At 39.3% G+C, this 24613-nt stretch overlaps 1 long non-coding RNA gene and 1 pseudogene across 22 annotated transcripts in view; one reads left to right on the plus strand and one right to left on the minus strand.

Annotated features, from left to right (window-relative positions):
- LOC133243153 (uncharacterized) overlaps nucleotides 1-18046 on the plus strand; it is an 83273-nt gene extending 65227 nt beyond the window's left edge. For 13 of the 22 annotated variants that reach the window (XR_009734990.1, XR_009734996.1, XR_009734991.1 and 10 more), the window contains 5 exons: nucleotides 1085-1178; nucleotides 10351-15706; nucleotides 16201-16345; nucleotides 17029-17105; nucleotides 17286-18046. This is a non-coding gene — a long non-coding RNA (uncharacterized LOC133243153). Of the gene's footprint in view, nucleotides 1-1058; nucleotides 1179-10350; nucleotides 15707-16200; nucleotides 16346-17028; nucleotides 17106-17285 lie in introns of all 22 variants that reach the window. The other 9 variants (XR_009734988.1, XR_009734986.1, XR_009734992.1 and 6 more) reach the window with 7 other exon arrangements.
- Nucleotides 14742-24613, minus strand: part of LOC133243152 (NADH dehydrogenase [ubiquinone] flavoprotein 2, mitochondrial-like) — a 193797-nt pseudogene continuing 183925 nt past the window's right edge.

Genomic DNA, 24613 nt, shown 5'->3' on the forward strand with positions numbered 1-24613 from the left:
TCTCTGCCATCTTAGGACCGGCCCCCAGAATTTTTTTTTTTTTTTAATGGCAAAACTTGTTTAGGTGGTATGCTTTAGTGTTGTCACCTGAGTTGCTCAGTATATTATACTGCTTTACATGCAGAACTTTTCATGGTTTACTTTTAGTTCAGTGTTGCTATTTAGACTGGGCATATTCTAATAGTATTAACCATTTAGCCTTCATTTGCTCCTCCAGTTTACTGCGTGGAACTTTGTTAACTAGCAAAATAATTTGGTATTAGGATCTGTCAACCATGGACTGATTGGTTCTGGAGGTCCTGTTACTTGCTATATTATGAAACTACAGTCCTATGATTTGTTATACTGCCAATATTAGTTTAATCATGATAAAAAAAATGTATCCCTGAGTTTTATATTGGTGAATGGTCATTATTTCTGTCTTGCTGTTGTTATTTGTTGAACAGCATTAATCTAAACCATAGTCACCAAGGTGATTCAAATATATTTGGTAGGTCTTAGACTTTTTCTGGGGGCTTCCCGGGTAGCTTAGCTGGTAAAGAATCTGCCTGTGATTCAAGAGACCCCAGTTTAACTCCTGGGTCAGGAAGTTCCCCTGGAGAAGGGATAGGCTACCCACTCCAGTATTCTTGGGCTTCCATGGTGGCTCAGATGGTAAAGAATCCTCCTCCAGTGTGGGAGACCTGGGTTTGATCTCTGGGTTGGAATGATTCCCTGGAGAATGGAATGCTACCCACTCAGTATTCTTGTCTGGAGAATCCCCATGGACAGAGGAGCATGGAAGGTTACAATCCTTGGGGTCGCAAAGAGAGTTGGACATGACTGAGGGACTAAGCACAGCACAGACTTTTTCTACCATTAAGGAAAAAAAAAATTTTTTTACTGCCTTGCATTGGTACAGAATTGTCATGTTTTCCTGTTACTAAAAATAAGTGGCTAGTTGTTGGCTCAGCAACCCCTCTGTATTATAGATGTGGTCCTGCTAAGATTTTTCACCACCTGTGGTCAAATGTGGTACTTTTCTGGTTTTGAAGTTCTTTGGTGATGGTTTTTTACAGTGTTGCCTCTGCTACTTCTCTGCTAGATCCATCATTTGGCCCAGCTGTATTATGGGATCATCTGACTTCATGGTGTCATTGAAAGGCTTACGTGTGCTAGTGGATGAAAATATTTCAACGGTAAGACTAATCTCCATGTGGTATTTTATCTCAAATCTTTGCCAACATGCTTTGTGCTATGTGTAACACATATTGGGAAGTTTGATGCTGGCACACTTAATTTACCTTAACTTATGGCCAAAATAGGTGAAGGCAATGGCACCCCACTCCAGTACTCTTGCCTGGAAAATCCCATGGACGGAGGAACCTGGTGGGCTGCAAGTCCATGTGGTTGCTAGAAGTCAGACACGACTGAGCGACTTCACTTTCACTTTTCACTTTCATGGATTGGAGAAGGAAATGGCAACCCACTCCAGTGTTCTTGCCTGGAGAATCCCAAGGACGGGGGAGCCTGGTGGGCTGCTGTCTGTGGGGTCGCACAGAGTCGGACACGACTGAAGCAACTTAGCAGCAGCAGCAGCAGCAGCATGGCCAAAATACTGGTAACCATTATTTGGTGTCAGTCTGGATTTATAGCTAACAAGGGTCATTTCAGTTTTGTAATAACAAGATTAAATGTTTTATAGTAAGAACACTGATGTTAGCAACCCTGCTAATCAGTGCGACTCTGAGTAAGGCAGTTAACTTCTTTAAAAACGAAACAAGACAACTATATTGTGACATAATTAATATACTATAAAAGTTACCCTTTTAAAGTTTCAGTAGTTTTTTGTATATTCATAGAGTTCTGCAACCATCATTATTGTCTTACTGTAAGACATTTTCATTCCCCCCAGAAAGAAGCCCCAGACCCGTTAGCAGTCATTCCTCATTTTCCCTGTTTGCTAACCCTGGAAACCACTGATCTAACTTTTTGTTTCTATGAATTTGTCTCTTCTTGTCATTCATATGAGTGGAATCATACAATATGTAACATTTGTGTTTGGCTTCTTTTACTTAGCATGTTTTGGTGATTTAGATGCTGCTATGTGGTGTCAGCATATTGGGCACCTACCAACCTGGGGAGTTCATATTTCAGTGTCCTATCTTTTTGCCTTATCATACTGTTCATGGGTTTCTCAAGGCAAGGATACTGAAGTGGTTTGACATTGCCTTCTCCAGTGGACCATGTTTTGTCAGAACTCTCCACCATGACCCGTCCGTCTAGGTGGCCCTACACAGCATGGCTCATAGTTTCATGGAGTTGACTGTGGTCCATGCCATGAAACAAGGCAAATTGGAAGTTGTCAAACAGGAGATGGCAACAGTGAACGTCGCCATTTTAGGAATCAGCAAACTAAAATGGACTGGAATGGGTGAATTTAACTCATATGATTATTATATCTATTACTGTGGGCAAGAATCCCTTAGAAGAAATGGAGTAGCCATCATAGTCAACAAGAGTCCGAAATGCAGTTCTTGGATGCAATCTCAAAAATGACAGAATGATCTCTGTTCATTTCCAAGGCAAATCATTCAGTATCACAGTAATCCAAGTCTGTGTCCTGACAGGTAATGCTGAAGAAGTTGAATGGTTCTATGAAGGCCTCCAAGACCTTCCAGAACTAACACCCAAAAAAGATGTCCTTTTCATTTTAGGGGACTAGAATGCAAAAGTAGGAAGTCAAGAGATACCTGGACTAACAGGCAAATTTGGCCTTGGAGTACAGAATGAAGCAGGGCAAAGTCTAATAGAGTTTTGCCAAGAGAACACACTGGTCATAGCAAACACCCTATTCCAACAACACAAGAGAACATGCTCCAGAGTCTTCAGACTCTGCAGACATTACCAGATGGTCAGTATTGAAATCAGATTGATTATATTCTTTTTAGCCAAAGATGGAGAAGCTCTATCCAGTCAGCAAAAACAAGACCGGGAGCTGACTATGGCTTAGATCATCAACTCCTTATTGCCAAATTCAGACTGAAATTGAAGAAAGTAGGGAAAACCACTAGACCATTCAGGTATAACCTAAATCAAATCCTTTAGAATTATACAGTGGAAATGACAAATAGATTCAAGGGATTAGATCTGATAGACAGAGTCCCTGAAGAACTATGGACGGAGATTCATGACACTGTACGTGAGGCAGTGATCAAGACCATCCCCCAAAAAAGAAATGCAAAAAAGGCAAAATCATTGTCTGAGGAGGCCTTACAAATAGCTATGAAAAGAAGAGAAGCAAAAGGTAAAAGAGAAAAGGAAAATATACCTATTTGAATGCAGAGTTCCAAAGGATAACAAGGAGAGATAAGAAAGCCTTCCTCAGTGATCAATGCAAAGAAATAGAGGAAAACAATAGAATGGGAAAGACAGAGAGCTTTTCAAGAAAATTGGAGATACCAGGGGAACATTTCATGCAGAGATGGGCACAATAAAGGACAGAAATGGTATGGACCTAACCGAAGCAGAAGATATTAAGAAGAGGTGGCAAAAATACACTGAAGATCTATAGAAAAAAGATCTTCATCACCCAGACAATCATGATGATGTGATCACTCACCTAGAGCCACACATCCTGGAATATGAAGTCAAGTGGGCCTTAGGAAGCATCGCTACAAACAAAGCTAGTGGAGGTGATGGAATTCTAGTTGAGCTATTTCAAATTCTAAAAGATGATGCTGTGAACGTGCTGCACTCAGTATGCCAGCGAATTTGGAAAATTTGGCAGTGGCCACAGAACTGGAAAAGGTCAGTTTTCATTCCAGTCCCAAAGAAACATAATGCCAAAGATTGCTCAAACTATTGCACAATTGCATTAGTCTCACACTCTAGCAAAGTAATGCTCAAAATTCTCCAAGCCAGGCTACAATAGTATGTAAACTGTTAACTTCCAGATGTTCAAGCTGGTTTTAGAAAAGGCAGAGGAATCACAGATCAAACTGCCAACATCTGTTGGATCATCGAAAAAACAAGAGAGTTCCAGAAAAGCATCTCTTTCTGCTTTATTCACTACGTCAAAGCCTTTGACTGTGTGGATCACAACAAGATCTTCAAGAGATGGGAATACCAGACCACCTAACCCACCTCCTGAGAAATATGTATGCAGATCAAGAAGCAACAGTTAGAATTGGACATGGAACAACAGACTGGTTCCGAATTGGGAAAGAAGTTTGTCAAGTCTGTATAATGTCACTCTGCTTATTTAACTTATATGCTGGTTCATCATGAGAAATGCTGGACTGGATGAAGCACAAGTTGGAATCAAGATAGCCAGAAAAAATATCAATTACTTCAGATATGCAGATGATACCACCCTTATGGCAGAAAAGCAAAGAAGAACTAAAGATTCTCTTGATGAAAGTGAAAGAGGAGAGTGAGAAAGTTGGCTTAAAACTCAACATTTAGAAAACTAAGATCCTGGCATCTGGTCCCATCAGTTCATGGCAAATAGATGGGGAAGTAATGGAAACAGTGACAGACTTTATTTTGGGGGCCTCTGTCACTGCAGATGGTGACTGCAGCCATGAAATTAAAAGATACTTTCTCCTTGGAAGAAAAGTTATGACCAACCTAGACACCATATTAAAAAAGCAGACATTACTTTGCCAACAAAGGTCCGTCTAGCCAAGCCTTTGGTTTTTCCAATAGTCATGTAAGGAAGTGAGAGCTGGTCTATAAAGAAAGCTGAGCGCCAAAGCATTGATGCTTTTGAACTGTGGTTTTGGAGAAGACTCTTGAGAGTCCCTTAGACAGCAAGGAGATAGAACGAGTCCATCCTAAAGGAAATCAGTCCTGAATATTCATTGGAAGGATTGATGCTGAAGCTGAAACTAATACTTTGGCCACCTGATGTGAAGAACTGACTAATTTGAAAAGACCCTGATGCTGGGAAAGATTGAAGGTGAGGAGAAGGGGACGACAGAGGATGAGATGGTTGGATGGCAGCACTGACTCAATGGACATGAGTTTGTGTAACTCTGGGAGTTGGTGATGGATAGGGAGACCTGGTGTGCTACAGTCCACGGGGTCACAAAGAGTCTGACACAAGTGAGCGACTGAACTGAACTCATGTAGTGTCAGATTCCAGGGCACAGGATGACACAGACCCTGCCCGCCTGCAGCACACACTTAGGGGATGGGGGTGGGGGACAGACATGCAAAACAACCGCTGCCTAATAAGAAAATTGCTGTAATGAAGCAGAATATAAAATGCAGTGGGGATATCTCTGGGGTCACACAACAGCACACCACTGTCTCAATTGAGTTGAGTGGATTTTTGTCCATTTACTCTTCAAGGAGGACATATGCTTGTGTCCATATCACCCAACTTCTCCATCATAGGTGACGTTTTTCCAAGTGCCTCTCATTAAGATTGGGCTTCCCAGGTGGGTCAGTGGTAAAGAATTCCCCTGCCAATGCAGGAGACGCTGGTTCGATCCCTAGGTTGGGAAGATCCCTTGAAGGAGGAAATGGCAACCTACATCAGTATTTTTGCCTGGAAAATTCCATGGACAGAGGAGCCTGGCAGGCCATAGTCCAAGGGATCTCAGAGAGTAAGACACAACTGAGTGATAGAACACACATACACACACATAGTATATGTTAGTACTTCATTCCAGTTTTTAGCTGAATAATATTCCACTTTATGGATTAACCTTGTTTTATCCATTCATCAGTTGAACGATATTTTGGGTTTTGTGTGGACATTTTCCTCAGTTATTTACTTTGTGTTACAATTGCTTTGTAATATGGCAACTCTCCATATACTCTTTTGAGTAATTGACAGGCTACTAAAGTAACTGCATCATTTTACATTTTCACCAAGAAATTTATGAGGATGTCAGTTTATCTCCATTCTCACTTTTCTTTTATAAATGGCCATCCTGGTGGATGTTAAGTATAGTTCACTCTCGAACAGCACAGGGGTTGGGAGCACTGTTCCTCCTCACAGTGCAAAATCTACATGTAACTTATAGTGAGCCCTCCATATATGCTATTCTTCCTGAGGTTCCTCATGTGCATGGATTATCTAGTACTACAGTATTTAGTACTGAAAAAAATCCATCTATAAATGAACTCATGTAGTTCAGACCCATGTTGTTCAAGGAACATCTGTATCTTGTATCTCATGTGGTTTTGCCTAGTATATCTCTGTTGAGCAACTTTTTGTATGCTGATTGGCCATTTGTATTTCTTTGGAGAAATGTATATTCAAATCCTATGTTCACTAGAATTGAGTTATATATCTTTTTATATGTTGTTTACATTTTCATTCATAATAAATTCTTTTTTAAAAAATTTTATTTTTTAATTGAAGGATAATTGCTTTACAGAATTTTGTTGTTTTCTTTCAAATATCAGCAGGAATCAGGCAGGTGCACCCATGTCCCCTCCCTCCCGAACCTCTCTCCCATCTCCCTCCCCATCCTACCCTTCTAGATTGTTACAGAGCCCCTGTTTGAGTTCCCTGAGTCATACAGTAAATTCCCATTGGCTTTCTGTTTTACATGTCATATTGTAAGTTTCCATGTTACTCTCTCCATATATCTCACCCTCTCCCTCATTTCCTCCCCCATGTATATAAGTCTGTTCTTTTTATCTGTTTCTTCATTGCTGCCCTGCAAATAAATTCCTCAGTACCATCTTTCTAGATTCCATGTATATGCATTAGGGTACAATATTTATATTTCTCTTTCTCACTTACTTCACTCTGGATAATAGGCTCTAGGTTCGTCCACCTTATTAGAACTGACTCAAAGGCATTCCTTTTTATGACTAATCCATTGTATATATGTACCTCAACTTCTTTGTATATTCATCTGTCAATGAACATCTAGGTTGACTCCATGTTCTAGGTATTTTAAGTAGTGCTGCAATGAACATTGGGGACATGTGTCTTTTTCAACTTTGGTTTCCTCAGGGTATATTCCTAGCAGTGGGATTGCTGGGTCATATGGTGGTTTTATTGCTAGCTTTTTAAGGAATCTCCATACCGTCTTCCATTGTGGCTGTATCAATTTGCATTCCCACCAGCAATGCAAGAGGGTTCCCTTTTCTCCATACCCTCTCCAGCATTTATTGTTTGTAGACTTTTTGATGATGGCCATTCTGACTGGTAAGAAGTGGTACCTCATTGTAGTTTTTATTTCCATTTCTGTAATAATGAGCAGTGTTGAGCATCTTTTCATGTGTTTGTTAGCCATCTGTATGTCGTCTTTGGAAAAATGTCTGTTTAGGTCTTTTTTCCCACTTTTTGATTGGGTTGTTTGTTTTTCTGGTATTGAGTTGTATGAACTGCTTGTATATTTTGGAAATTAATTCTTTGTCAGTTGTTTCCTTTGCTATCATTCTCTCCCATTCTGAGGGTTGTCTTTTCACCTTGTTTCTACTTTCCTTTGCTGTGCAAAAGCTTTTAAGTTTAATTAGGTCCCACTTGTTTATTTTTGTTTTTATTTCCATTACTCTAGGTAATGGGTCATAGAGGATCTTGCTTTGATTTATGTCATCGGGTGTTCTGCCTATGTTTTCCCCTAAAAGTTTTATAGTTTCTGGTCTTATATTTAGGCCTTTAATCCATTTTGAGTTTATCTTTGTGTATGGCATTAGAAAGTGTTCTAATTTCATTCTTTTACACATTGCTGTCCAGTTTCCCCAGCACCACTTACTGTAGAGGTTGTCTTTGCCTCATTGTATATTCTTGCCTCCTTTGTCAGGGATAGAGGAGCCTGGTGGGCTGCTGTCTATGGGGTCACACAGAGTCAGACACAACTGAAGCAACTTAGCAGCATAGATGCATGGGTTTATCTCTGGGCTCTCTATCCTGTTCCACTGGTATATATTTCTGTTTTTGTGCCAGTACCATACTGTCTTGATGACTGTAGCTTTGTAGTATAGTCTGAATCCAGGAAGGTAGATTACTTGAGCTCCATTCTTCTTTCTCAAGACTGCTTTGACTATTCAGGATCTTTTGTATTTCCATATGAACTGTGAAATTTTTTGTTCTAGTTCTGTGAAAAATGCCATTTGTAATTTAATAGGGATTGCATTGAGTCTGTAGATGGCATTTGGTAGTTTAGTCATTTTCACAATATAGCAAAGATTAATAACACTTAAAGCCAGTTCTTTGAGAAGATCAACTAAATTGACAAACCACCAGCCAGACTCATCAAGAAAAAAGAGAGAAAAATCAAATCAACAAAATCAGAAATGAAAAAAGAGAGGTTACAACAGACAACACTAAAATACAAAGGATCATAAGAGAATATTATGAGCAACTACATGCTAATAAAATGGACAACATAGAGGAAATGGACAGATTTTTAGAAAAGTTCAACTTCCTAAGACTGAACCAGGAAGAAATAGAAATTATGAACAAGCCAATTACAAACACTGAAATTGAAACTGTGATAAAAAATCGCCCAAAATACAAAAGCCCAGGGCCAGATGGTTTCACAGGGGAATTCTATCAAACATTTAGATAAGAGCTAATGCCTATGTTTCTGAAACTCTTTCAAAAAACTGCAGAGGAAAGAACACTGCCAAACTCATTCCGCATGGCCACAATCACCCTGATACAAAAACAGGCAAAGACAACGAAAAAAAAAAGAAAATTACAGGCCAGTATCATCATTGAATATAGGTGCAAGAATCCTCAATGAAATTCTAGCAAACAGAATTTGACAACACATTAAAAAGCTCATACACCATGATCAAGTTGCGTTTATTCGAGGGATGCAAGGATTCTTCAATATATGCAAATTGATCAATGTAATACACCATATTAACAAATTGAAAGATAAAAACCATATGATCATCTCAATAGATGCAGAAAAAGCCTTTGAAAAAATTCAGCACCCATTTGTGGTCAAAGCACTTCAATAAATGGGCATAGAAGGAAACTGCCTCAATGTAGTAAAGTAAAGGTATATATGATAAGCCCACAGCAAATATTATTCTCAATGGTGAAAAACTGAAAGCATTCAATCTAAAATCAAGAACAGGACAAGCGTGTCCACTTTCACCACTATTATTGACTGTAGTTTTGGAAGTCCTAGCTATGGCAATTAGAGAAGAAAAATAAAAGGAATCCAGATAGGAAAAGAAGTAAAACTCTCAGTATTTGCAGATGACATGATACTATACATAGTAAACCCAAAACAATCAGTGAATTTAGCAGTCATGGGATACAAGGTTCAGTACACAGAAATTGCTTACATTCCTATTGATTTCAAAATGCTTCTTCCATCCTGCAAGCTTCTGGGAACTCTGTTTATTGTTTATAGTATATATAACCATTACAAATCTTCAAACCCTCCAGTGTAGAGGTAACTGTGTTTTCACTACAAAAAGCTTAGAGCCTCATAGAGATAAGAATCCTTTTCCACTTGATGGTTTTGCTTCAGTTTTAAGAGCAACTCCCTAAGAGGTAGCTAAAGGAGACCATCTAGGATACAGAGAGGTATTAAGTTTAGGTCCTATGAAAAGCATTAAAGGAATTAGAGTCATTTAGATTCTGGGAAACAACTCCAAAATGGAGAGTTTGTTTTCAGATGTCTTATGCAGTCAAGGATAGTTGGTTTTGTTGCATAAAGGCAATTCTAGTTAATGGAGTAATAGATTCAAGAAGGTCCAAAGATGAAAATACTTTTGGAAGTAATAACCTAGTGGAATTTGAGAATCTCCCCATATGAAAGGTTCGATTACATGCACTTTAAGGTCACGTTTAAGGAAGAAATGTAAGGCTTTAGGTAGCAGGTCATAGAAGATATCTTGGGTTATGTGGTTCTACTTGGTGGCCTTTAAAGCTTTTAAAGTATTTCTTCCTTCAGGGTCAAGGGTCGCCTGGGAAGCAGGCCACTGGAAAATGAGTTATATTGCACAGTCTACTAATGAATAGGAATAAAATAAGACCTCAGCAGTTGTCCAGAGAGTCTCTGGTCTCTGGGAGCCACCATTCTCTCATGGGCTCAGAGTGATGGCTCTTTTGATTATAGCATAGGTTGTAGATTTAGAACTTCAAGGATGGAAGGACCTTTAAAAAAAAAAAAAAATCTCATATCTAAAACAGGTTATTTTAATTTGACCCTAATTCAAGTTCTTTTATAATATACCCAAGAAACAGTCTTTTAGCCTCCAAGTAGGGGCACTTAGTAGTGGGGAACTCCCTGAGTTAGTTTGACTCTTCTTTTAAGAGCTCTTTGCAACATTGAGCTAAAGTATATCTTTCTACAGTTTCAACTCACTCATTACATTTGTATTATGCCTCAGTTCAAGAATATTGCTTTATTGTTCTCTCTTCTGCATCTTCAGCTTCTCTCTGCCGTCTTTTTGCTGCCATACACTGTGCTGGGTGATGGGGATATGGAGATGAATTAAACATGATTCCTGCCCTCAAGGAGTTCTCAGCCTAGTGAGAGTTTGACATGTACACAAAGAATTACAACAGTATGGTATGCTCTACAATGGAGGTATGTACAAGATACTGTGGGATTCAGAAGAGAAATCATTTGACTGAATCTGGACATGCAAAGGTTAGAGAACTGATGATTAAGTTGAATCTCAAAAAAAGTAAAGATTGACTAAGCAGAAAAAGTATGGAGATTAGAAATAGAATGATAAATTGGGAATTACAGTTAATTCATGAAATTAGGTTGTAAATGTGGGCTGGGAATAGACCTTTATATAGTGTGAAATGAATCAAGTGAAAGTGAAGTTGCTCAGTTGTGTCCGACTCTTGTCGTGTGTGACCCCATGGATTGTAGCTCGCCAGGCTCCTCCGTCCATAGGATGTTCCAGGTGAGAGAGTATTGGAGTGGGTTGCCATTTCCTTCTCTAGAGGATCTTCCCGACCCAGGGTTTGAACCCAGGTCTCCCGCATTATAGGCAGACACTTTACTGTCTGAGCCACCAGGGAAGTCTTATTTTGAATCAAAGCAAATTAAATTTGGATTTCATTTTGAGTGTTTTAAGAAGGGGATGCTTTTGATGGTCACTGAGATGGTAGTAAGTTATGGAAGATTTTCAGATCTAGACAGGGAGATCAGTTAGAAGGATACTATAGTAGTTAAGATGATAAGTGATCTAAAGCTGGAAGGAGTGACAATGAAGATAACCTCTTAAATACAATGTTAAACAAATTATAGATATAATTAGAACATGGGAAAATTTAGGCTTTCAGACTGGCAAATGGGTATCCTCCATCCCCACCTTGACCTTCATGAAAGATCCTTGCATGTTTTATTATTTAGGTGTTGCCATTGGTTTCTTCAAGACCAGGGCTTGGCTGCATAGATTTTGCAAGTTCTTTTAGGGGGTGGGGCAGCCATATGTGAAATGTCGACTCTAAGAAAGACAACTGAAGAGCCGCAGACTTCTCATAGTGTTACTAAGTTCTTGATCCTTCTCATCAGTAGCAGGGCTACCCACACTGTCACGTATCTTCCAAAATATTTTTTACCAAAACTGGAAGCTTTTATACCCTCTCAAGGAAGAAATGGCCTTGGTTGTTATTGTCTTAATGCTTTATTTTGCTTAAGGATTTTTGAATGTTTATATCTCCTGGTAAAAAATATTTACAATAATTAAAAATATAAATATATCCTGAATTTATTTTCTTGTTTCTCAAAGCAATATAAATACAATGTTTGGCAAGTTCTCTCCTTAAGGCTCAGAGGATTCAGAGAATGGCCTTCTGTGACTAGAATAATTGATTGGAGAGTATGTTTAAGTAGACCTTTTGTATTTTCAGTGAACCTTATGTAACTAGCCATGCTGAAGAGCAGTGGAGGGGAGAAGGGTTGGAAGAGGAAGCCCTGAGCAGGACAGCAAAACAGTACAGTGACAGTTTGGGCCTTGCACTCAGATCTAGTCTCATACTTACCAATGTAGTTTTGAGCATGGTTTTTCACCTCTCTGTGGTACTTTATTTCTTCTTATGTAAAATAGAATTAGTGATATCTTTTTGCAATGATGAGTGGGGGTGGGAATATAAGGATTTAATGGGATTATTTGTGTAAATTGCTTGGAACAAATGTGGGGTATGCTGAATGCTATATGAACTGTAGCTGTTGATAATGATGTTAACCTTGACAAGGATTTAAAAAACATAGTTAACTAAAGGTACTTAACATTTTATATTGTCAATAAGGATGTTGGGGTTTGCAAAAGAAAGTAAAGCTACCTGATCTCAAGGTTTTCAGTGGCATGCTAGAGGGAAGTCACTTTTCTGCTTTTTTTTTTCCCCTCTGCCAAATAGGTTGGGAAACCAAATGACTTTTGTCCATGCCCTGATCACTAATCTATTGCATTTGCTCTTATTTCCAAATATAAAACTGTTGAAATTTTGTATAATACCTAAACTGAATAAAGTTATCCTAAAAAATGTAGAAAAATACTTTGGAATTGGTCAGAACTGGATTTGAAACCTATTACTAGCTATGTGATCTAAGGCATGTTACTTAACCTAATTGAACCTCAGTTTCTTAATCTAATATATAATAATTAATTTGCAGGGTGTTCATGAGGATATTGTAAAGTGTGTGTTATAAGCACGCTATAAATTACAGCTATCATTGTTAGTTCTTGGGACATTCACCGCATGACAGAAACAACAGCAGGCCCTGGTGGCTGGGAGGACTTCATGGATCCAACAGCAACCTGAAGAAATCCTACTCGGATGGATATAATACAACCTGCTAAGTGTCCTAGCACTTATCAGGTTGTATTATCATTGTCCGTGTCTATGGCTCTCGTCTACCAGACTCTAAATTCCTTACAGGCAAGGACAGTGCCTTATTCATCTTTGTATTCGCAGTGCCTAATCCGGTGCACATTGTAGGCCTCATTAAATGTTTGTTGAATGAAAAAATGAATCATCAACAGACATTAATTGGGCGCCTGCTCTGTGATCTCCATGGGCTCATCTTGTCCCCGCCAGTTGCCTACAACGTCCAAGCTGTCTTCAATATGCTTTCTTCTGAAGCTCACTCCTGTCTTCTAATTCTTTTGCCAAGGACTTTTCTGTGTAGTGCAAAGACAGCAAATATACTTCATCTCAAGTACCATCTCCAGTCAATTGATAGTACCTGTCTTTATTATGTTCTATAAAAACAGTTCTGAAGCCAGGTGTCAACTCAGTATGAAAGAGGATTATAACTAATTAGTGATGTTTGCTGGGGGTGGGGGAAGGGGATTAGCAGCATACGTGCCATATATATATCATATTTAATATTGTGTTTTCCATGAAATACTCTGTTTCCATGCCTGTATTTTAGTCTTGGCTACTTGCAGATGTTGCATTGCTGCTGCTGCCACCACTGCTGTTACTACACTACACTTGCTACGAGTTGTTCCTTGGGTAGGACCAGAGTGATCATTGATCAGAAACTCATCCTCACAGTCTGGGGTTTGCTCCTGTTGCTGGTATTCACAGTTTTCCCCTTTCAACTTTACCTCAGCTAACCCCTTACCTACATTAACAGGTAGGCCTTTGGTTTATGTTCACCACTCAACAGGCTCATATTTCCTTTTTATTATTTACTGTGATTAATCATTGCTTCATGAGAAGCCTTCTATTAGAAGATGTGACAACTAGAATACAAGTTAAACCATTCCATCAAGGCCCTACAGTGAATCATATAAGCACCCTTTTAATATAGGAGAAAATTGAGCATACTCACACACTATAAGGCAAGGGAGAAGGGAGATATTGTACATATGGGAGAGAGATGATAACATATGGCTCCTAGAACATAGGCGGAGGGCTAGCCTTAGATCAAAGGAGTTACCTCTTTACTGGGGCATAGTGATAAGAATAGGAATTAGAAACAGTACTGATAAGGGTGTTGGAGATTTTTAATTGTAGAGGTGGGTGAGAGGAAGCTGACCAGGGACAGGATTACAGAAACAAGAGTCTTAAGAAATATCCAGGCCATATCAAAGTGAGCAACTAGTTTGAAACTTGATTAGAGACTCAGGAAAAGAAAAGGTAATCTTGGGCCATTGTCACAAGTAGCATTTGGTCACCTAGAATTGATTTTGCTTGATTGAGGGATAGGGGCTTCTCAGGTGGCTCAGTGGTAAAGAATCCGCCTGCCAGTGCAGGAGCCACAGGAGATGAGCAGGTTCAATCCCTGGGTTGAGAAGATCCCCTGGAGGAGGGCATGGCAACCCATTCCAGTATTCTTGCCTGGAGAATTCCATAGACAGAGGAGCATGGTGGGCTACAGTCCAGAGGGTCACAAAGAGTCAGACATGACTGAATGAGCATGATTGAAGGATGGACAGCTAGCAAGAGAAGAGTTAAACACCAATGGATTTGAGTATCCAGATTGTATATGGAAGGAAGGTCAGAGTCTACATAGAAAAAGTGGCCTTAGTATGATCAAGATGGGTGCTGAGTCTTTGGAAAATGGTATGATAGGATCTATATCAGAGACTGAACTTTGGAATGGTAAAATTTAAAAACTGGAGTGATCAAGATACCCATGATGCTAGGATGTCAGATGGTTGTTTACTTGGGTATTGAAATGACCCAGGATTATAGCAAAAGCTGGATTAGGAATGAACACTGAGGGCTAGATAAAATAGGTTTCAGTGACTGAAGAATGATCTGGGGGTGGCACATGACAACTGTACAGGTGCAAGAGAAGAAAGGATGCAGTGGGTGGAAATTACTAGAAGATGCAAAAACTGTTGTTTGCCCATTGCACTGAGGTTTTGGCTGGCAGAATGCACATCTAAAATGATTCCCTTCTCTATCAAGTGCTTATTCTATGCCTGACATTTTGCTGTGTGCCATATGTTTCTCCCTTTTGGTCTGTCACATATCCTGTGTGAAAATAAACAGCAATCCCAGGTGAGGGTTAGGGTTAGACTGCTGGCCCTTAGCACTGGTGCAATCCTGTTGCCATCTCCTAACTCTTTGAAAGAGCAGAAGGCTGGTCATCTGCAAGTGTCAGAAAAAGATTTAGGATCAAAATTTCTCCTTGACCTTGATGTAGCTTGATTACATGGTACATGCTTTTGTTGGCTGTGTTCCATAATATGCTTTGGCCTCTGAGCCTCTGAGTTGAGGAGTGAACTAGAACTGTCCTTTAAAAGACAGGCACAGTTCCTTAAAAACACATATTAATTCAGAACAAGACACAGTCCTATTATCTAATTGAGCTTTTAAGATAAAGAGTAGACAAAAGAAAGCCCACATCAGTGGATGAATAACAAAACCACTTTGTAAAAGCCATTTAGGGTCAGGATACATCCAGTTTAGTGGCCCTGTTGTAGATGTTCCCTGTGTTGTTGGGAAGGAGGGCTGGAAATTGATACAAAGAAATAGCCCTTAGAACTTGGAAGGTAAAGTTTAGGGTGAGTCTCTGTGAGCCCTCTGACACCGCATGCAGTCCTTTTTCTTTTGTTATAGTCTTCAAACGAGTCAATATTCCAATGAAGGTTTAGAGCCAGTGTGTTAGAGTGACCAGGCCTTCAGACAGCCTATCCCCTCCTGTGGGGGCTGCTGTATATTTATTCCTCAGGAGAAGCTGGTAGAAGACTTCATGAAGGAGAAGAAAAGGAAAAAAATCAAAGGATGACTACAGCCTCTCTTCATCTCAGCTTTGCAAAGCATGACTCAACAGAGAGATCACATTCTTGAAGACTCTCCAGACCACAGGTTGCTCTTTTCAATTGCATACTTAGCCCTCTCAGTTCCTTTCTGTTTTCAGAAGTTGTACTCTATGTGTATATATGAACTGTCACTTCCCATAAAAAGGACCTCATGTAGTCAAAAACTGCCAGATCTCCAATGCTGAAATATAGAATATAGGCCCCCAGAGATGAGTTTTAAGTTTCAGCAACATAAAACCCCAGCTTTATGGAAGGAAGGCAGTTAGTTGACTTGAAAGTAACCCCAGCCCCTGTGTTTATAATCCTTTTTCCTTCAGTCCCATGACTGAGATATACTGATTAAAGCAAATAAAAGCCATAACTTTCTACTTCCTCTGGCACTGGGAGTTTTTCTCCTTCACTATCACTTCTTTCCATCTGTTAAAAACCAAGGAGGTATGAATGCTAAGGTTGGGGTTGAATTTGTCATAATTACTGCTTTAGTTGGGGAATACTCATATTAATCAGCCTAATACCAACTCCTATTTTATCTCCTGGCAGCCACCACAGACACTAACCACAGCCAGCAACTGGACCTCAGCCCTGGGATTTACTCTTGATGTCTCAACTGATTATGAAATCAGTAGGAGAGCTTGTATCCCTTTCTAACTTGCTCATCAGAGATTTTAAGATTTGCATACATGTGGTATGTAAGGACACAAATCTTAGGGGTTAATAGTAAACTGTCAGGAGTCCTGGTTACTTTTTGTCTCTTGGAAATGGGAAAGATAGGGTATGGGAAAGTGGAAAGTCTTATACCTTTCAGATATTCTCAGTGATTGCTCAGGACACCCATAATCACATCTTCTGATGCCTTATCTTATATCATGCCTCTCCTTTCTTCAGAATCGAAGTGCACTCCTTGCTCTCTCTAGCCACTTTTCATTTCCTGCTCTACGCTGATGGGTTTTAGCAAGTGTTTTTTCTTTCCCTACCCCCAGGCCATATGTCTAACAGGCCCCAGCTGGGAAGAGCCTTATTGTGAATGACTGAATGAAACTTCAATGAATCTTGGGAGTGACCTCATGTTTCTCTCTGGATATGTGGAGAGAAGGAGTGCAGTGCAGAGAGGAAGGAGAGGGAAACTATGATATCCCATTATAGAGTAACAAATGCTTGACATTTTAGTGGGTATTAGACCTAAAAGTCTACATGATTGAAGGAAGCAAACCATGATCTCTGCTGTTTGTGAGTGAAGATAGGAATGAACTCATTTCCTTGAAGAATGAAGGGAGGGAGGGAGAAGAAAGAACTGAAGGAAGTCATAAAATCCTTTACTTAATTGGAGGAAGCACTGAGACTCACTTCATGAACTTGTACTTTTTAAAGGTAGATTGAAGATAAGTTGTTGTGCTGCACTATTTCTGTTGCTACTCGTGAGAGTCACTACCAGCCTCTCTTCTCAGGTAGGTCTGCCTTTGTGGAGGTTTCTGTTGACCTTTATAAAGAAAGAACCCCCAAAAAAGTTTGCAACTTAGAAGAACTCTCTGGTTCAATGACAGGGTGTTAAAGGGGTTGAGGACAGAGGAAATGACACAAATAGTACCATATAGCTCCATTTTTATTTTATTTTTTCTTTTTAATAGGATTAATGAATGGGCCAGAAACCGTGGGCAGAATGACTTCAGGCAACCCCAAACACCAGATATTGGCATAAGGAAACAGTACAATGAAAAGTCAATACTTGGACCTTTGTCATTCCACAAAGCATGATGTACTATCTAAAACAAAAAAGAAGAGCTGCTTTGGAGAAGGGTTTTAAAAGATTGTTTCATCAGAAGAAAGATTTAGAAGAGGGAAAACTTCCAGTTATATAAGATGGGCATTTTAGCTTTTAAAGGCATCTGTCCCCTGTGTAGGTCATTGAGATTGATACCAGGAGCAGACTGTGGCTGCCAAAGACAGTTTAACTAAGTGGCTTCATGCTCCTAGAGAGATGGTGTCACTCTCTTGTCTCTCACTTTGGCGGATATTCATCTGCAATGAGTCCAGTACCTGAAGGAGCAAGAGAACAACAAGTATACAGGGGGACAACAGTATGGCCTTCTGAGTGAAGATAGCAGCGGAAAATGTCATGAGATTGACTGCATTGGGCTGGGCTTGTTCTTTTAAAAAAAAAAAACAAGTCTTATTTTTGATGATAAAAGTAACAGGTGGTCATAGTTAAAAAAATAAAGTGAAAGGTATAAATTAAAAAGTAAAGAATATGATTTTACAACTCAGAAAATCTTATCATTTGCATGTTTCCTTTTACAACTTTAAAAAAGTGTAACAGTTTAAAATTGACATTGTACTTGTTAATCTCCAACTTGCTCATTTGAAAATAAATAAGCATTTTTCCATGTCATTAGAATTACTTAAAAACACTATATTGCGTCACATAATATTTCATATGAAAAATCCACCAAGCAACTGAGAGCTCTTTTCAGTTGTTGAGAAATCACATATACAATCAACAGCGTACAGAAGATTTAAACAACACAAATTACAAGCCTTACAAAATGTGAATGGAAATATATACACTTCTGACTTGAGTTACAGAAAACACAATTCATTTGAAGTACATTTGGAATGCTTGCAAGAATTGATTCTTGGGAGAAAGAACAAGATGGCAGAGAACAGGATGTGAAGCTCACCCTCTCTCATAAATAAAACAAAAATACATCTACATGTGGAATAATTTTCACAGCATATCTATTGAACACTGCCAGAAGACCTCTGACTGCTAAAAAGGCAAGAAAGTCACAGTGTAACTGGGTGGGAAAAAGGAAAGCAAGAAAGGAATCAAGATGGGACCTGCATCCCTAGGAGGGAACTGTGAAAGAAGAAAGGGAGTTTCACAGCCTCAGAGGAAAATGCAATAGCCATTTCTCTGCAGCCAGAGCAGAGGGAGAACTGCACAGATGGTCAGTGCTGATGTCCTGCACTCCTCAGCCTGACACGCACATCTTCCAGTGCTGGTGGAGGCTGGATACTGAAACTCGGGCTTCAGGGATAAAACCCTGTGAGAGGACTGGGATAGGCTATGGGTAGACAGGCTGGGGGAGGAGTGGGAATCCTACCGGGGTCCAGCCCTGGTTGGATCCAGGGATTCCCTCAGGATGACGGCGTTGGCGATTAAGGGATAGCAAAGGCTGAGAGATTTATTAGAGGCTCAATAATAACTGGTTTACGTGGGAAATCAATAAAGTTCGTGACACCAAACTTGCTCTGACCATGGAGGCCGCAGGTGCCCTCTTGAATAGCGGAAGGTGCCCCACCTTAGGCACCTTCTCGAGTGGGTCTTAGAAGCCCAGGCAAATAAGTGGTCACAGAGGACCCCCGGGCTCCAAATTATTTTGGCATGAAGGAAGAACAGAAGAGAAAAGGAGGAAAAGGAAACGACGACACAGGGAGACCAAGCTTTGGTGAGCAAGGCCCATAGCTTTATTTTCAACGGGCTTTTATACTATAAGTTGCAGATAGAGGATAATAGGGGGTGTGAAATCATGCAAAGTCAGCAGTCTTTGATCCTTATTGAGACTAGGCTTTCTTTTCTGTAAATTTATGGTATACAAATACAAAAAGATTTACATCATCTTCTGGCCAGAAGGTCTATTAACATTTTATGACTCTGACAAAGGTTTGTCAACCATAAGACTTATTTTCTCTAAGAGTAATTATTTTAAAGTTTGGCGCCATCCTCCGAAGGTGTTAGATAAAGTTACATTCCTATAGGGCAGAGGTGCAGTGGGTTTACAACAAAGGAAAGAATTTATTACCTTAAGGGTCTAAAGTCGCTAACACCAAGGCCACTACTAATTTTTTCTGCATACCAACTAAAGTAATACACATTCAAGGATACAATACAGGGAATGTGGAAACTTGGCAGCAAGCATTGGCTCATCAATGAAATCTAGTTTTATTCTGACAGCTTCTAACTCTCTGAGAGGCTCTAAGCTATTTGAATATCTTGAGCTTCCCGTGCTTCTCGAAGTTGGGAGACTGTAAACAATCGTATGCATAGCTGTAGGAGTCCGGGTAAACTTGTCAGGCAAGTTTGCCATCTGAGGGGTTTGTGAACTAAAACACTCTTGTCACACCCAGGAACTTTATTAACTGGAGCTGTAAGTTAACTCTTTCAGAGAGACAGATGGTGGTGGGGGACAGCCCCCCATAAAAGAGGTGTAGGTGAGAGCAAAAGCAGTAAAGCAGGCAGACTCTGGTTTTGGGGTAGACGCTCAGGCAGGCCCAGAGGGGCACCCCTCGAGTTCTGGCTTGCCTTGCCCACCAGAACTCTCCCACATAATCTTGTTATGGGTGGGGACTCCCGTGCTGGCTCCCGGCAGAATCCAGTGCAACTGTGGCTGGGAGTGTAAGTGGAGGAAGCCTGGGCCACCTTAGAGTCCAGTTGCCATTGTTTGTGGGGTGTATGAGGGGAGGGATTGCACTGGATTATAGACTTTTTCCCTGTGTGAATGCTCACAGAGGGCAGGACACTACCTACACAGGCTCCAGGGACTGTTGCAAATCACTACCACCTGCCCAGAAACCAGGAGTGGTCCTGGGCCCCTGCTGACACCCATCCAAACTCCAGGAGTGGTTGTACACTCATGTGCTACCATCATATGTCCCAGGCATGCACCTGAGCTGTCTGCCTGAGCTGAGAACCCCAAGATCAGGCACCCACCACTGCATCTGCCCACCCCCTATCAAGGGGAAAACAGCAAAGGCTGAGGAAAGGGGCAAAAGACAAATAATTCTCCAAGACCACAATTGATGTATCTCCTAAACTTAGGTATATATAGGTGAAATGGAGCAGAGGAACCACTCCCAGTTAAAAGAATGAGCATTTCCCTGAAAAAAATTAACAATAAAACAGGCCTCTTCAGTATAACAGACACAGAGTTCAAAAGGGAAATAATGAAAATATTGAAGGAATTAAGAAAGGCTATCTACAGAAATGCAGAGTACTGTAAAAAGGAACCAGAAACTATAAAGAAGAACAAAGAAAAAATAGAAAACTCATTTTGCAGAGAAAAGCTCAACTAAGGCCAATGAAAATCAGAATGAACAATGGAGAAGAATGAATAAGTGACTTGGAATATAGAATAATGGAAATTATCCAATCAGAATAGCAGACAGAAGGCCAAACTGGGGGAAAAAAATGAAAGCAATATAAGAGACCCATGGGATAATATAAAGTGTGCCAAACTATGCATAATAAGGATTCCAGGAAAAGAAAGAGAAAGGGGGAGTCGAAAATATATTTGAAGAAATTATGCCTGAAAACTTACAAAACCTAAAGAAGGAAACAGAAATCCAGGTACAGGGAACACAAAAGATGGATGCTTGTTTATCCCAAACAATATAAACCCAAGCATATCTACACCAAGACATTTTAACTGAAATGGAAAAAGTTAAAGATGGGATTCTTAAGGAAGCAAGAGAAAAACAGTTAATTATAAAGGAACCCCCATAAGGATAACAGTTGATCTCACTACAGAAATGTTGCAGGCCAGAAGGAAGTGGAAAGATATATATTCAAAGTCCTGAAAGGGGAAAATCAACAACTAGGATACTCTACCCACTTAGAATAGGAGAGAGGAAGAATTTACCAGATAAGCAAAAAATAAGAATATAGCAGTACTAAAGGGAATACTGGAGGTTCTCTAGAAAAGAAGTAAAAATCCATAGGAAAGGGAAAATCATAACTGGAAAATAAGTCAATACACAGATTTGGAAAAAAGAAAATGTGTAACAGTGATAACCACAATGAACAGCAAGAAAAAAAAAAGATGTAAAAGAGGACATCAAAATCATGAAATTTGGGGGTAGACAGTAGGAAAATGTAGATTTTTTCCCCCAGAATGTGTTTGAGCCTATTGAGACTACTAGTCTAAGGTAAGTAGATATAGAAAGGGGTTTACATATTTGACAGAGTAACCGCAAATCAAAAGCATACAATAGATTAAAAAAAAAAAAAGAACATAAGCATTATATGAGAGAAAATCATCATGCCACAAAAGGAAAAATAGAAAAAGAAAGGAACAAAGAAGAAACATAGAATCAATGACAAAACAAGGTTTAAAATGGCAATAAATACATAACTATCAATAATTACATCAAATGTCAAGAGACTAAGTGCTCCAAAAGAAACAGAGTAGCAAATTGGGGGAAAATGTGAGCCTATGACATGCTGCCTACAAGAGACCCACTGTAGGGCAAAGGACACGCACAGATTGAGACTATGGAAAATATTTTATGCAAATAGAAATGATAACGCGGGTGTCACAATATCATATATCAGAGAAAATAGACTTTAAAACAAAGGCGTGAAGAAAGATAAAGGAGGAATATACAATGATAAAAAGATAATATAGGATTCTCTACTCATCAACATATATACACCTAATATAGGAGCACCCAAATACATATCAGACCTAAAGGAAGAAACTGACAGGAATATAATAGTAGGAGACTTTAACACCCCACTCACATCAATGGAAAGATCTTCCAGACAGAATCAATAAGGCAACAGAAATATTAAATGATAAAACGGACTTGATATTTTCAGGACATTACATCAAAAAAAAAAAGAAAAATACACATTGTTTTCAAGTGCACATGGAACATTCACTAGGATTGACCACTTACTATCGCACAAACCAAGCTTCAACAATTTAAGAGTACAGAAATTATTTCAAGCATCATTTCTGACCACAGTGGAATAGAACTAGAAATTAACCACAGAAAGTGAAATGAAAAAAAAAAAAAATGATTACATGGAGACTAAACAACATGCTACCAAAAACCCAATGGGTCAATCAGTTCAGTTCAGTTGCTCAGTCGTGTCCGACTCCTTGTGACCCCATGAACCGCGGCTCACCAGGCCTCCCTGTCCATCACCAACTCCTGGAATTTGCTCAAACTCATGTCCATTGAATCAGTGATGCCATCCAACCGCCTCATTCTGTCGTTTTTGAGATTGCATCCAAGTACTGCATTTCGGACTCTTGTTGACCATGATGGCTACTCCATTTCTTCTAAGGGATTCCTGCGCACAGTAATAGATAAAATGGTCATCTGAATTAAATTCACCAATTCCAGTCCATTTTAGTTTGCTGATTCCTAGAATGTCGATGTTCACTCTTGCCATCTCCTGTTTGATCACTTCCAATTTGCCTTGATTCATGGACCTAATATTCCAGGTTCCTCTGCAGTATTGCTCTTTACAGCATTGAACCTTGCTTCTATCACCAGTCCCATCCACAACTGGGTGTTGTTTTTGCTTTGGCTCCATCCCTTCATTCTTTCTGGAGTTATTTCTCCACTGATCTCAAGTAGCATATTGGGCACCTACCGACCTGGGGAGTTCATCTTTAAGTGTCCTATCCTTTTGCCGTTTCATACTGTTCATGGGGTTCTCAAGGCAAGAATACTGAAGAGGTTTACCATTCCCTTCTCCAGTGGACCACATTCTGTCAGAACTCTCCACCATGACCCGTTGTTCTTGGATGGCCTCACAAGGCATGGCTTAATTTCATTGAGTTGGACAAGGCTGTGGTCCGTGAATGGGTCAGTAATAAAGAGGAAATTAAAAATACCTTGATTGATTTGCATATATTGAACTATCCTTTTGAACTTGGGATGAATTCTACTTGGTTGTGGTGTATGATTTTTTTTATGTGCTGTTGGGTTCGGTTTGCTAATGTTTTGTTGAGAAACTTTGTAGTATTCTACATGGGATCTGAAACAGAGAAAAAAAGGGGGGAATATTAGGTAAAAACTGAGTAAATTTGCATGAAATAGCTTTAGTTAATAATGTATCATTTTTACTTTGCTAATTCTAAAATATGTATTATAACAATGAAAGATTTTGTAAAACACGGAACTAGGTTGAGTATATGGAAAATTTCTGTACCACCTTTGCAATTTTCTGTAAATCAAGAATAGTTGTAAATTAAGAATTAATTAAAATTCAAGGTACTTGCCTAGTGGCTCAGTGGTAAAGAATCCACCTGCCAATGCAGGAGACACAGATTTTATCCCTGGTTCAGGAACATCCCATATGCCATAGGACAACTAAGCCCATGCACCACAACTACTGAGCCTATGCTCTAGAGTCTGGGAGCCACAACTAACAAAGCTTGAATGCTCTAGAGCCTGTGCTCCACAACAAGACAAGATACCCCAATGAGAAGCCCATCCACCAGAGTAGCCCCCACTCTCCACAACTAGAGAAAAGCCTGCACAGCAACAAAGACCCAGCACACCCAAATAAAAAAATCAAAAAGAAAAAATAAAGTTCAAAAAATAATTGATTCTCCATTAAAAAATTATTTACTAATTTATAGAATTGGTATCATAGCATCCATGTTGTCAGGCTATATTGCAATTAAGCTATATGTTAATAGGGTAAATAAAACATCTACCTAGAGGGTAAATAAAACATCTACCTATATTTTGCAATTAAAAACAAAAATATATGGATCAAAGAAATCATAAGGGACAAATTAAAATACTTAATGTTTAAACAATGAAAATACTACATATAAAATCACGATGAAAGCGTGGTTTGAGGGAAGTTTACAGCCTTAAATACGTATATTAGATGGCAGGGTGAAAATTAATCAGCTAGGTATCCAACTTACAAACATAGTAGGAACAATGAGGGAGGAGGGAGCAGAAGTAAGAAGGTATTAAAAGCAAAAGCATAAATTCATAAAATAGAAAATAAAGACAAAGAAGGTCAATAAAATTTCACATCTCTTTTAGAAAGCTAATAAAATAGACAAAAATGTGGTAGATTCATCAAGATGAAAAGGTACAGGGAAATAATATGAAAGGGAAAACAAAGATGAAAAGGGAGATTAAGAAGAGTAAGGAACAGTTTCAACAATTTATGTGAATAGGATTGAAAATTTAAAGGAAA

This window comes from Bos javanicus, chromosome X (genome assembly GCF_032452875.1).
Source record: "Bos javanicus breed banteng chromosome X, ARS-OSU_banteng_1.0, whole genome shotgun sequence".
Classification (NCBI taxonomy): domain Eukaryota; kingdom Metazoa; phylum Chordata; class Mammalia; order Artiodactyla; family Bovidae; genus Bos; species Bos javanicus.